The sequence below is a fragment of the Phyllostomus discolor genome, chromosome 3 (assembly GCF_004126475.2).
Source record: "Phyllostomus discolor isolate MPI-MPIP mPhyDis1 chromosome 3, mPhyDis1.pri.v3, whole genome shotgun sequence".
NCBI classification, from domain to species: domain Eukaryota; kingdom Metazoa; phylum Chordata; class Mammalia; order Chiroptera; family Phyllostomidae; genus Phyllostomus; species Phyllostomus discolor.
The window spans coordinates 197,354,562-197,368,040 of record NC_040905.2 but is presented as its reverse complement, the minus strand read 5'-3'; the positions used below and the strand labels follow the sequence as shown (position 1 = coordinate 197,368,040).

At 50.5% G+C, this 13,479-nt stretch overlaps 1 pseudogene; it reads left to right on the top strand.

The window, feature by feature from the left end:
- The first annotated feature begins 1,361 nt into the window (after positions 1-1,361).
- Positions 1,362-4,241, top strand: LOC114513803 (annotated as a pseudogene).
- The last annotated feature ends 9,238 nt before the right edge of the window (positions 4,242-13,479 follow it).

The following is a 13,479-nucleotide window of genomic DNA, read 5'->3' as shown; positions in this document are numbered from 1 at the left end:
AGAGAGAAGGAGCGTGGCTGGGTCACCCTGCACTTCAGTCAGGTGTGGGGGCTGGGGTTCATCTGTGTGTGTGTGTATGTGTGTGTGTGTGTGATCTTCTTCCTGTCACCGAGCTCAGAAATGTCCCAGCATTTTAAAAAGAACACAACATCAACAAGGTAAGTGAACCCTAGGCTCGGACCAAAAAAAGCTCGAGACACCCGTCTTTCCTTTTTCTCTCCCCTCTCTTTGCACCAGCACGGGAAGAGAGAGAAGTCAGCTGGGAACGCTCAGGGAAGATTGGACCATGGCTCCTGGGAAGCAGGCAGGGCTCAGCAGGCACCAGTGGGGACAAGGGCAGGTATCCAAATGCTACAGGCCCCAGAGCTTCTGAAAGAGCCCCCTGCTGCAGCCGGCACTGTGGGACCTGAGTCTGGGCTCCCCACCTGGGAGAGCTGCCCTGGAAGGCCTGCGCAGCACGGGGCCAGCTTTCTCCTGCGACAGGTGAACGTTCTCTTCCGTGACTTTGGGGGTCCCTCTTCCTAGCTAGCCCACCGAACGCCAGTGAAGCCTGGCCTCGACGTGCCTGGGAGAACCGTGGGTGGGTAAGGGCTGTGAAAGCAAAGCTTGGGGGAGGGATAGTGGGCTGTCGTGCAGGCAGGGACGTGGGGCCTGGGACCCCCCGCCAGCTTCGCCTGTCCCTGAGAGAAATCCCTGGAAGTCCCTCCCTCCCACACACACTAGCACAAGCCTTCTTTCGGAAGTCAGATCATGGAGAAGTTACTGCAAGACCTCTGCTCTGAGGCCTGTGGCAGAGTAACCACGGAAGCGGACAGTTTTTGTCACCTTACACCCACGGGGTCATCAGTGACACTGCCTCCACCCTCCTCTCACCCACAAGCCCTTCACTTTCTGTTTCCCCACCTCCAACAAAGGGAGCCCTCTGTGTCTCATCCATTTTTACCACTGGACCCCACAGTGGTTGGGGCCCACCTGCCACCTGCACCCCCCCCCCCCCCGCACTTGCCTTTTCTCTTCTATGCCCAGACCATAACCAGGTTCTGGATCCCGCCCTCATGCACACACACAGCCCCTTTATCTTGGGCCCCCCTCTCCTCACTATATGGAATCCTCATGATCCAGCTTCTCACAACATGTCCCCGTCTCAGGGAGCCCACGGGTTAGCATCCCTCTGATGGGGAAGAACAGCAGACAGGTCAAGAAGCTATCGCCACTTCAAGAGAGGGAGACCCCAGGAAAGCATCAGCAGGAGAGGCTTGGGGAACTCCCTCCTCAGGCAAGTAGCAGAGAACCCTGGGAACGAGCGGCCCAGTGCCAGTCACTTGCTCCACTAGAGGGCGCATTCTCCCCTTCCTGAGCTGTCAGAAGTGTGACAGAATGAATTGACCAAGGCCAGGAAAAAGTTGAGGGAATTTCTGCAGTAAAGGGGCATTCCTGTTCTGGTAGGAGCTAAGAAAAAGCAAGGGTTAAAAATGGCCGGAGCCCTGAGACAGCCACTTCTGATGGTAGTCACTTGCCTGAGGATGCACCCGAAGACCACGCCACTCCCACAGCACTGCCTTCCGATGACACCATGTCACCTGGCAGTGTCCTTTCCCCCAGTGCTGTTTCATCAACTCAGAACTATGGTCCTGGGCACGGTCCTTTTGTCCAGTCTGAAGGCACATTCTCGTCTACCAAGAGCCTGCATGAGCTTTCCCTGCAGCTCATCGGCCTCGTATGGCAGCCTGCATCCTCCGTCCATGTGGAGGGACAAGCATCTTCTGCTAATATACAGGCTCTGAAGAAACAACAGAACCGGGAAGTTGCAGATTAACTAAAAAAAGAGAAGCATAAATATAAACAAAAGCTTGCAAGAGGTCCTGAGAAAGCAATTACAGGTTTATATCCAGACCACAGGGATTCCAGTGTCTGAGAAGACAGACTTACAGACAGCTCTGGTCCCTTCTCCACAAGCAGCTGGGCCAAGAACAGGAGAGGTGGAGGGTCTTGCTGGTCTCGTGAGGTCTTCCCAGCAGTGTGTCGGAGGACTGGAGTGGACGCCGTTGGCCGTCTCCACGCAGCAGAGACAGGTGGACAGGTGCAACAAAGAGCTACCCCAAACTTGTGACACCCTAAAGCTGGAGTTCTACCAGAACAACAAAACAAATGGCAGCCCGAAGCAGGAGAACTCGGATCTGCAAAGCTTCGGGTCTCGGTGGCTGACAAGGAGGCCATGCAGCTCAGGATGGAAGAAAAGCAGAAGGAAAAGCTGGAGAGATCCGAGGTCCTGCTGCAACACTTTCCTAGTCAGTCTGAAACCCCCGAGAACGAGGGGCAGTGACAGCAAGCATTGGAAGAGCGGGTACAGCTGGGGACATGTATGGAACAACTGAAGGATTTGCTGGAAAAGCTGCAGGTCAAGAGAGTCCAATATGCAGAGAATCTGAAAGGAGAGAATGACATTTGGCAACAGAAGATGCAGCAGAAGTCAGAGCAGACGTGCACGTTGAGGGAGAAGAAGGAGCTGCACATGAGTCAGGTGCAGGAGCTGACCAGCTTGGCCTGCCTGAGGAACCAGCTAGCTAGCTCTCCCCCCACCCCAGGAGCCCCCCGAAGGGCCCTCGGAGGTGGAACAGAGGCTGTAAAGAGAAGCGGAACAGCTACAGCAGGAACTGGAGATCCTGGCAGGGGAGCTGCAGGCCCAGATTCAGGGCCATGAGGGTTTGGGTCGTCTGAATCAGGAGCAGGGGCGCCGACTGCTGGACCTAGAGCAGGAGGCCGAGCACTGGGTGGAGACGCAGCCGGCACATTCCGGAGGACACGCAGACGACTGCACCACCATCAGCCGTGTTCTCTCCCAGAACCCCGAGCTCTGGGAGCAGCTGGCTGAGCTGCAGGATGGCTCTGTCAGGTAGACCAACAAATATGGAGACCACCAGCACACACCAGACAGAGCAGTATGTCAAGAAGGAGCTGGCTAAGAACCTGGGCCAGCTGCAGGAGAAGCTGGGGGAGCTGAAGGAGACGGTGCAGCTGAGGAGCCCAGAGGCTCAAGAGTCAGCAACAGCAGCAGGGCCTGCACCTGAGTGACTGCAGCAGCACGTGGTCACCTGGCAGCAGCTGGCCTTTGACAGGAGATATTTTAGAATCAGGTCTGGCTGCATGTCCAGCTCATGGAGACGCTGCAGGGAGAGGAAGTTCAGGGCAAGGTGGAAGCCCAGATGGCCCGCCAGGAGTTTCAGGAGACCCAGGGGCTTCTGGAAACTGTCCACCAACAGAACCAGTAGCTACAGGCTCAGCTGAGCCTTGCAGCTCTGCCTGAGGAAGAAGGTGGACTGAATGGAGAAGAGGAGAAGGGTCAAGAGGCTCCCCAGCCAAAGCTGAGCATGCTGGAGGACCTAGGTAGCCAAGAGGCCATGGCGGCATGTTTAATGTGGCCTTAGCCAGTGCTGAGGAGGAACAGTTATGCTGTGCCAGCAGCAGAAGAAGCAAAAGGAGCACTGAGGGTACCTGGCTCACCTGGCAGCCCCATCTCAACACCAATTGAATGAGGAGACCCACCAGGCCCTGCAGGTGGCCATGGACAAGCTGCAGAGCCACCTTACTCACACAGGTCCTGCCAGCGGAGGTGGATCTGAAGGAGCCGGTTGAGCAGCTGGAGCATTGCCGCATTCAGCCCTCTGGAGAGACAGACACAGCTGGGGAATGCCACAGGACCGCCCTGTACCAGACCCATGGCAGTACTGCAGCAGCGCCACTGGGAGGAGAAGTGAGTGCGTGAGTTAGCCGTGTGGCTAGGGACAGGGAGGAGAGGAAGGTGAAGCTCCTGGGGCTGCAGAAGCTGCTGGCACCCTGAGCTGGTGGTTAGCCTGTATGGCAAGTTCCTGGGGGCTGCCCAGAGGCCTGCTGGGGAGCCCACTACAGACAGACCCCCAGGCAACCGGGGCTGCTCAGAGCCAGAGAGATCTTGGCAAGGTGAGCCCTGCTGACCATGTGGAGCTGAACCTGCTACACTTGAGAACTCCTCCCCGCACCCTCCTGCACAGCGGGTCCTGCAGTGGCTGGGTGAGATGCAGGGCCCTCAGGAGTGCTCAGGCTTGGTCCTGGTGATCCGATAACCTGACACCGTCCCCCACCCCCCGACAGAAGTGGGGCCAGGGCTCTGCCCCCACCCCATTCCTGCCACTCTGTCCCTGCCACCCTGTCCTATCAGCATTGTCTACCAGCGTAAGTGTATTTATTGATAACATGGGACACAGGCAGCACATGGGAACAGGGCTGTTTTGACTCTTATTTGTCTTGTTTTATTTCAGACTAAATGGATTTAGCCATTAAAAACAACAACACCAACACCAACAATAAAAACAAATAACGCTGGAGATCAGGAAGGGGTTCCAAGACTTGTGGCTCAGAGCCAAGGGCATGTTCAATTCCGGGCAGAGTCCTGCCCACCAGAAACCAGAGGTGTTTCTAGGACAAGGCAGGTGTTGAACCTGTAGAACAAGCCAGTCACCAACCAGATCCTAAATACAGAACGGGAGGTTTGTGGAGCAAATGCAATGAGAAGAGCCCACCCAGGGACGTCCTCACAGCCCAGGTGGGGACCGAACGGACACAGTGCCCATGATGACAAGGCTCCCTCCTTCCCTAAACAGGGGGAAGGCACGAGTTCCACCTTCTGCCGACACAGGCAGGCTGAGGGCGCTCTGCCCCAGCCAGCGGTGGGAGGGTCAAGAGTAAGGCCCGGTTTGCCACAGGTTCTAGCCAAGGGGAAAGTGGAAACGGGGAGAGCTGTTTGCCTCAGGGTTTCCAACCACTGAGAAAAGGAAAGGACGGAAACCAAGCCGTGTCAGGCTGTGTGCAGAGCCCCAGACCACTAGAAGTCAGAGCTGCCTCTGTGGGTGACAGACCAAGGAGGTCCTGGCCACCCCAGCATCGGCTGCTGGGTTTGGAGGGTGCTGGTCATCACCGTCCTGAAATCATTCCTCGGTTCGTCCACTCAGTGGCCCTATCTCCACAAGAAGTGTTTGCATACACGTAACAAACTCTGTGGACCTTCTCCCCGGCTGGCCCCTAACGAGGAGCCTCCCAGCTCATCCTTGGCAGGGAACCTAAACAATGTTTCTTGTAGCAGCCATGTGGGTGCACTGCCTGGGCTCACTGTGGAGGTGTACACTCAGGGGACCCCAGGAGTTGGGGCTCAGGGCCTAGAAGGTCCCCTTTAGTCGTCCTGAGGCTGACAGGGCTCTTCCATGCCTGTCCATTTCTAGGCTTTTTCGTTGAGGCCCCATCCTTTAAAATGTTTGTTTTTCTCAATACATTTATAAAAGAACACTAGGAAACACTATAAACTGTTCAGCAGCTTCTCTTTGTGAGAAGCATCGCTCCACCCAAAGACACAGATAAGCTGGACGTTGTCCTGCTCCCTCATCACCTTGAACTCCAGACAGCTGCACGAAGGAGGTGTGTGACAAGGTGACAAGGGAGGACACAACTGGGCGTCCCCCAGGGTCAAGTAGCTTCTTATTTCACACAGTTTGGAGGTAGGAGTTCGGGGCATCTCAGTGGTGCAGAGAAACAGAAGCCGCTGGGAGGAACAGTGGCTGGCTGCCCCCAACAGCTCCTCACTGTCCTGCTGGAGGCAGAGTCCACATGCAACAAGCCTCCCCCACCCTTGGGGATGCCTCACAGGAGGGACCAGACACCCCTGCCCTGTGGTGTGAGGTGGGGAGGACACAGGCAGGCACCCGTGAAGCTTTTCCCCATCTGGCCCACAGACACGTGTCTCTGACTCAGTGGCCTGTTTAAGGCTCCAAGATAATCTTCCTCACCTAGCCCGAGAGGGCTCAGACACCCGTGTGAGGGGCACAGGGTGGGGCTGCACGTGGAGTGGCCAGTGTCAGCTTGGTGGACTCCACACCCTCAGGTGGGGTGCAGGGGGGTGAGGCAGGATGCTTCACTCCTCCTCCTCTCCCTGACCAGAGCCTAAAGATGGGGGAGAGCCGAAAATGTCTTATTATTAGCAAAACTAGAGGGAGGGGCACCTGGCAGTTACAGCTTTAAACAAGAATCTCAGTGTATGCACAAGAAATGCAGGTTTACTTTCCAGTCACCACGGTGGGGACTTAACTTCAAAGCTAGGGACACATTAGACTTCTGCACGGGGCACATCTCCTGCTGTCACCCCCAGAAGGGGGTCGAGAACAGAAACAACGTCCAGTGCCGGGTGAGCACTGAGTGGGTTGGAGGGTCTCTGGCACAGGTCCTAGAATCATCCAAAATCCACCATGGCCACCATGGCCAGGATCCGCCATGTTTGTGGTTTAAGGATGAACTTGACAATGAGGTCTCCCCACTGAGTGTGTACCTTGAGGAAGGGGAGCCCTACCACACACATGTTTCCCACTGGCTGTCTCCATGGTGTTTATTGCAGGTCAAAGCGTCAGCCAGCATTCTCGGGTGACAGTGTTCCCCTTGCAGCCACACAGAGCACCTCAGGGAAATGAGGCGGAGAGTGAGGAGAAGGTTTGGGTGGCCGAGTTACCTGCTGATAAATGACGAGGACACTGTGGCGTGCAGGGCTGCATCCCAGTGAACTGAGTATGTGTCCTCTCTCTGAGCACAAAGGTGGTGCCTGAGGGAGGTTTTCAGGTTGGTACGCCCTCTTTGGTGAGTGTCCCGTGCCCTCCTCACAACGCTCTTTTCACAGGACACAGGATCTTGTCCTCAGTGCACACTGGTGGCTTTCAGGGTGGAAGAGTCCTCTGTGATCTTCCTGTGCTGATCTGCAGGGGACCTAGAAATGGGATAGGACACAGGTATTACCCGTTAGATCTCCACTTTAACTCTGACTGTGACAATGAGATAGCCCGGATGAGCGGATACCTTGAGAAGGGATGCCTGTCGTGGAGATCTTACACATTGGCTCACTTGCTAGCATTATCTCAGGTCAAAAGGCTACCAGCCATTAGCGATCTGTGTTTCATCCTGATTTTCTACCACAGAAGAGTTTTAAAATATCTAACCTGGTCTTTTAATAAATGATGTTTTGCAGAAAACAATAAAATCAGAGAAAGAGAAACAGCAGATTAAGTGGGAGTAATTTTTGATGTCATGTTTTGTGCCAAACACGATTTACTTCTTAGATGGTCACAGGTCATGCAAATGAAACCACACAGGATCTACTATTTTTAAAATATTTTATTTATTTGTTTTCAGGCAGAGGAGAAGGGAGGGAATGAAACATCGATCAGCTGCCTACTGGGAATCACACTGGCAGCCTTTCCGTTTGAGGGACGACCCCCGACCCCCTGAGCTGCACCAGTCACGACCAGGATACACTTTCTGTCTCTGGTTCATTTTTCTGGCATGATGGTTTGGAAATCCATCCATGTGGCACGTGCTGATACTTTGTTTCTTTATATTCCTGAGTTGTTTTCTCTTACATAAATATACCATAATATGTATATATACGCTGAATTGTAACCACTTTGGAGACATGAATAAAGCTGCTATGAATATTCATATACAGAGAAGTAGATTGTTTTCATTTCCTTGGTGAATAACTAGTAGTACAATTTCTCAATGAAATTCAGAAATTCCCAACAGAGCGGTTATTTTATTTACCAACTCACCCCCATAATTAGATAAGATTCTGGCCCAAGTAGAGCTACAATAAATGTTTGTTCAATCAATAAGTGAAGGCAATTTCTTTGCCAGTCCATTAACTGAATTTTTATTAAGCACCAAATATTAACCTAAGTATACCTTCTTTATTTTTAAAATAATTCTAACTATTCTAAGAATTAAATATAATTATCCTTATTTTATTTCTGTTGCCTCTTGCATGCACCCTGACAGGGGATCAAACCCATAGTCCAGGCATGTGCTCTGACTGGGAATGGAACAGGCGACTCTTTACTTTGCGGCACGTTGCCCAACCAACTGAGCCACACTGATCAGAGCCCAGTTGTGCATTTTTAATTGAGAAACCAGTATGTATAGATAAGGGGATTTGTTCATTCCCTTAAGTTCTTAATTTGGAAGCTAGACTTTCAGCGTGGACAAAGGGAGTATATTGCTCTAAGAAAAGGTATTTTCTTATACTGTACACTTACAAGTCTTAACCTAATCCTAAAGGATATTTTGGCCAAAATTCAACTTCTTGTGCCCTCAGCTATTGTTCAAGGAAAGGACTAGTGAGTGTAGAATAGAAGGTTAAGCAATGTACAAAATGCTGACATTGTCTCCATTTCAGAACCCAGCACAGAAAATCAAGTTCATAATTAGCCAGGTGTTGGAATACCCTGACATGTAACTTTAATCTAAATCTTGGCAAATATCATGAATTTTGAGTTCTTAAAAAGATCACAAACCATGTTTTGTTTTTGTTATTAGAAGCATTCTTGTTTCTCAAAGCATTTTTAATACATTAGGCCATAGTGTTTATAAAGCAGTTGAGGAAGACCTGGCCATTGTGGCTCAGTTGGTTGGGCATCGTCCTGCAAACCAAAGGGTCACTGGTCTGATTCCCAGTCAGGGCACATGCCTGGGTTTCGGGTTCTGTGCTGGCTGGGGCACATGCAAGAGGCAAGCAGCCCATGTTTCTCTCTCACATCCATGTCTCTCACTCCCTCTCCCTCCCTCCTCCTCTCTTTAGACTCAACTAAAAAATAAAGAATAACATTAAATAAACATTTTAGAAAGAAGATAATCCACTAACGGTGGAAGAAAATGAAGACCACCAGACATCCTGCAGAACTGTGGACACCAAAAAGCATTCCTAGTACTTCCATTTAGTGAGACATTGTAAAGACTCTGGGAAAAGTGATCCTACAAATAAAATAAATGAATGTGACATTCGCTTAGCCAGGAGTGGCTTAAATTGGGGAAGATGAAAGTTTAAAGAAGATGTTGTTTACTGTCAGTGTAATGAAGTGAAGAGTAAGATAAGGGATAAGGTTTAATCTGTCATTATTAAGGATATAATTCTGCTCCTGTTATTTTGCTATATGGTAACAGTAAAATTTAACTAAATTTGTAAAAAAAAAAAAACAGGAAAGACAAAAGAAAAGATCACAAAGACCTCAATGCTGGAATGTCTAAAAAACTTGTTATAGCCTGGCTGGCGTAGCTCAGTGGATTGAGCACCGGCTGTGAACCAAAGTGTCGCAGGTTCAATTCCCAGTCAGGGCACATGCCTGGGTTGCAGGCCACAGCCCCCAGCAACCGCACATTGATGTTTCTCTCTCTCTCTTTCTCCTTCCCTTCCCTCTCTAAAAATAAATAAAATAAGTAAAATCTTAAAAAAACAATTAAAAAAACAAAACTTGTTGTACATAGAAGGGGTTACAAAATCTATAGAGCGAACCACATAGTGAATGATGCAATGTGGCTTGTCCGTGTAAGAAAATTCAAATTGAATGTGTAACGCTACTAGGAAGTCGTGTTATATCTGAAGTACCAGTGTGAATTAAGGAGCAGACACCCTCCTTACTTTTTCATTGTATGACAGCTGCAGCCCCTCTTGAATTCAAGACTCAGGTTTTTAGGCATGGTTGCAAAAAATGAGGTGTTAAACGACAAAAGAAAGTTTTCGTGAAACTTGAACAAAACAAACATGTACTGAAACAAAACAAACACATGGATATGCTCTAGCTCATGCAATTATTCTAAATTGGGGAAAGGGGATGTTGACATAAAAATGCCCGTGGCCAGCTGTGTAAGGAACGATGGTGGCAAGCGGACACAGGTTGTAAAATCCAAAATTCCCACCAACACAGCAATCACGTCACACGTTTTCCCTGGGCAGCGGCCCCACACATTCACCTAGAAGGTCCCAATATCTGTATATATCCCCCTGATAGTAGATACATTTTCCCTTTCTCTGCCATTGTTGGTATTTCTCCCCAGAACAACCCTGAATGTGAAAAATTAGTACTGGATGTGATGGTTTTGAGTCTCCAATCGCCTCAATCAATGGTAAAAATAAGTCTCGGCTGACGGTGACCGGAGGGGAGAGAAGAGGGAATTTAAGGGGACAGTGGGAAGGGTTCACAGGAACAAACTTAAAGGACACATGGTCATAAGCTAAGGGGAGGGTGGTAATGGGAGGGAAGTGGGGAGGGTGGGAACGGGGACTGGATTGGGAGTAAAAATGAGAAAACTGTATTTGAACAATGATTAAAATAAAAAAAATTACTCTTACCCTGCAAAAAAAAAAAAGTCTAGCTAAGATGTTGTATTAAAAAGTCAAGAATAACGTGATGGAAAAAGTCCTAGTGCTAAAGGCATCACCCCTATTGTACAAATACCCCATTTAAAAAGAGTGGGTAAATCAATGTGGACTCCTGATTGCCGTTTCATTTAATGAGTTTTCACCTGTTGCCATCACGATTTATTTTAATGCTCAAACTTGCCCAGGGAGAAGTCCTTTGAAAGGCGCGAGCATCCTTGGCCCTGTCCCCCTCTCCCCCCGCCCAAGTCCCGCAGTTGTGAGCACTCCCTTAGTGCCACCAATGCCCCCTATTCTCGGCCCACATTCTCTGGCACCGCCCACATGTGTCACCTCTCCCTGGAGATCGGGTTCCCATTGGTGGAAACTGGTGCTTGAAATCACCACCTGCAGATCTAAGCTGGGCTGGGCAGTCAGGGCCGAGAGAGGCAGCTATTGCCTCACTATTTCCGAGCTCCTAGGGCAGTGGAGAAACCTAGACTGGGTCCCCCTCGCGCGCAACCTGTCCAGTGGCAAACCTGGGTCTGCTTCTTACCCTGGAAGCCGCACCACGTCGCCCCAACCCAGGCCGCGGGCGTTTCCCGCACCCACCCAGGCCGTGGTTCTCGGCGGCGGGAGTCGGGCCTGCTCTGTTGGCCTTTGGAGGGCGGTGAACGAAGCTCAGAGCCTAGGGTTTAGCGGCTGCCGCGTGCCGCTCGCGGAATCACGGAAATTCTGGAGACCCACCACCTTTTTTCATTTTTTTTCCTTTAATGGCTAAATTCATTTATTCAGAAATAAAATAGGAGTTGAATGAACCCTGTCCCCGCCTCCATTCTGTGTCCTGTGTTACCAATAAACAAGTGCATTCTGATATTAGAATGATAACAGGAGGGTGTGGCAGAGACCCGGTGGCAAGGACAGGGTGGGGGCCGAGCCCGGCTCCACTCCTGCGGGGTCCTGTCAGGTTATCAGATCCCAAAGATCAAGCCTCCGGCTCCTCAAACTGCTCCTCCAGATCCACCTCCTCTGGCAGGACCGCTGTGAGGAAGGCGGCTCTGCAGCTTGACGTTGCCACCTTGCAGGGCCCGTGGGTCTCCTCGCCCAGCTCAGCTCCAGTCGGGATGGGGCTGCCGGGTGAGCCTGGCGCCTCCCAGTGGAACTGTGAGAAAACGCATTTCTGTTGTTGAACATACCCAGTGTGTGGTGCTGTCTAACAGCAGTTCTCACCGACTAATGCAGACACCTACAAGCCTTTAAACCAATTGAGCAAACTTGATTACTTGAGGGATGTAACAGATATTCAAGTGTTGAAATGGAAGTCACATGTTTTTGATTCATGGCCCTTAGCTCCTAAGGTCGCCCCCCAAAATTTCTTTAGTATTATAGACTTTTCCTACGAGATTGAGTAAATGTCCTTGCAATTGTTCAGCTATGTCTCGAATCTTCTCTTTATTTATTTCCGTGGTTCAATTATTCTTGTTTTTTTTCCCAATGTTTTTCACTGTATCAACTTTATGGATTTATTTACATCCACACAATGCACCCAGAGCTAATGCTCAAGTCCATGAAATTGTGTACACCTGTATACACACCCATGTAATCACTACTCCCATCAAGATATCGGACATTCCACACCCTGGAGGGTGTGGCTCAGCTGAGTGAGCGCCAGCCTGCAGGTCAAACGGTCACCAGTTCGATTCCCAGTCCAGGAACTTGCATGGATTGCCAGATCCCCAGCAGGGGGTGCGTGACAGGCACCCACATACTAAGGTTTCTGTCTCTCTCTTTCTCCCTCCCTTGCCCTCTCTCTAAAAAACAAAACTCAAATCAACACATACATATCCATGCATATGACATTCCTACTGTGTCCTTGGGCAGGCAATATATTCACCCCAAAACACAGCCCTTGGCTCTCCTTTACAGGGTTTCAGTTTTAGACCCATACTGATATGTAGACCTTATTTTCTCAGTTTTCTGTGCCTACTTCCATTTCCAAAGATCTCTACTTCCATTACCCACAAATCCTTCTGGTATCTTATTTTGTTAACTTATCCTTATTAATAGAATGACTTGGTAGACTAATGGTTTGCTTGTTTTTGTGTGTGTGTGTGTGTTTTAAGGTTTTATTTATCTTTAGAGAGAGGGAAAGGGAGGGAGAAAGAGAGGGAGAGAAATGGCGGCGTTTCAATCAGTTGCCTCTTGCAGGTCTTCAGGATCTGAATCGGGAATTTAAGGGAACAGGGACAGTGTTTAGGGCTGGATATTTGGGGACGTAGAGATGTGGGGGCAGCCTACGTGGCCAACCAAGCACCCAGGGAAAGACAGACAGTGACTCTGGTGAGAAGTGCCCTGAAGTACTTGCCACTGGACCCCTAGACAACCAGTGTCTGGCCTCCAGAGCCACCCCTGCTGTTAAGCTGAAGGGGTGGAGCTGGGTGGGGGGATGGGGAGAGGAGGGAGGTAACTATGGAAAGGAGTTCCAATAGGCACTGAGGTCATTTTGCACAGGGGGGGAAATGGCAGTATTCTGAAGGTGTCCCGAACACCGCCTTCGTTCTGATGAAGAGACACGGGAGGGAGATAATCCACCTGTGCTCTGGACAAAGCCCCCTGCCTGTGAAGGTGACACTCAGGCAAGCAGCTTGGGATCCCGAGGGCCGTCACTCTTGGAAAAGAAACGGCGTGCACCATTTGGAAGGTGAAAGCACCGTTTCCAAAGAGCCTGTGACTTTGCTGAAATCATTCAGGCTGTGCATCCATTTAGCTGAAACCAGTCCTTTGGCTGTGACCTTTCCCCTGAAGAGATGAGAAATCCTCTGAGATGGAGCTACTTTACACAGGTTTAATGTCACGTGAGAGCTGACGGCCTGCAGTTGCATCTCTGACCTTATCCTTTATCTGACAAGGCTGGATTCGTCTTGCCTAGAGCTGTGTCTCTAGGCGGTTCGAACAACAAATTCCACGTTGACATGCTGTGGAGAGCAGAGCCCTGTAGTCTGTGGGTTAAGATTTGGAAGAAAACAAGAATCGGGAGCCTCATCTCACGTTTTCACTCCATAGACGCTCCAGTGGCTTTGCCGCTGTGACGGCAGAACTAAGGTCGGGCCACAGAGAACGCACACCCGAACAGGCAAGAGAGACTCAGTGTTTCCCTCCAGCACTGTGCTGGCCCTGGGCGCACATGGAGTGTACCATGCTGAAAGAGCAACTGCACACGAAACACAGAGATTGCACTTTGTTTGAGATCAACACACAGCACAGAACCTGTTGCCTCTGCTCGC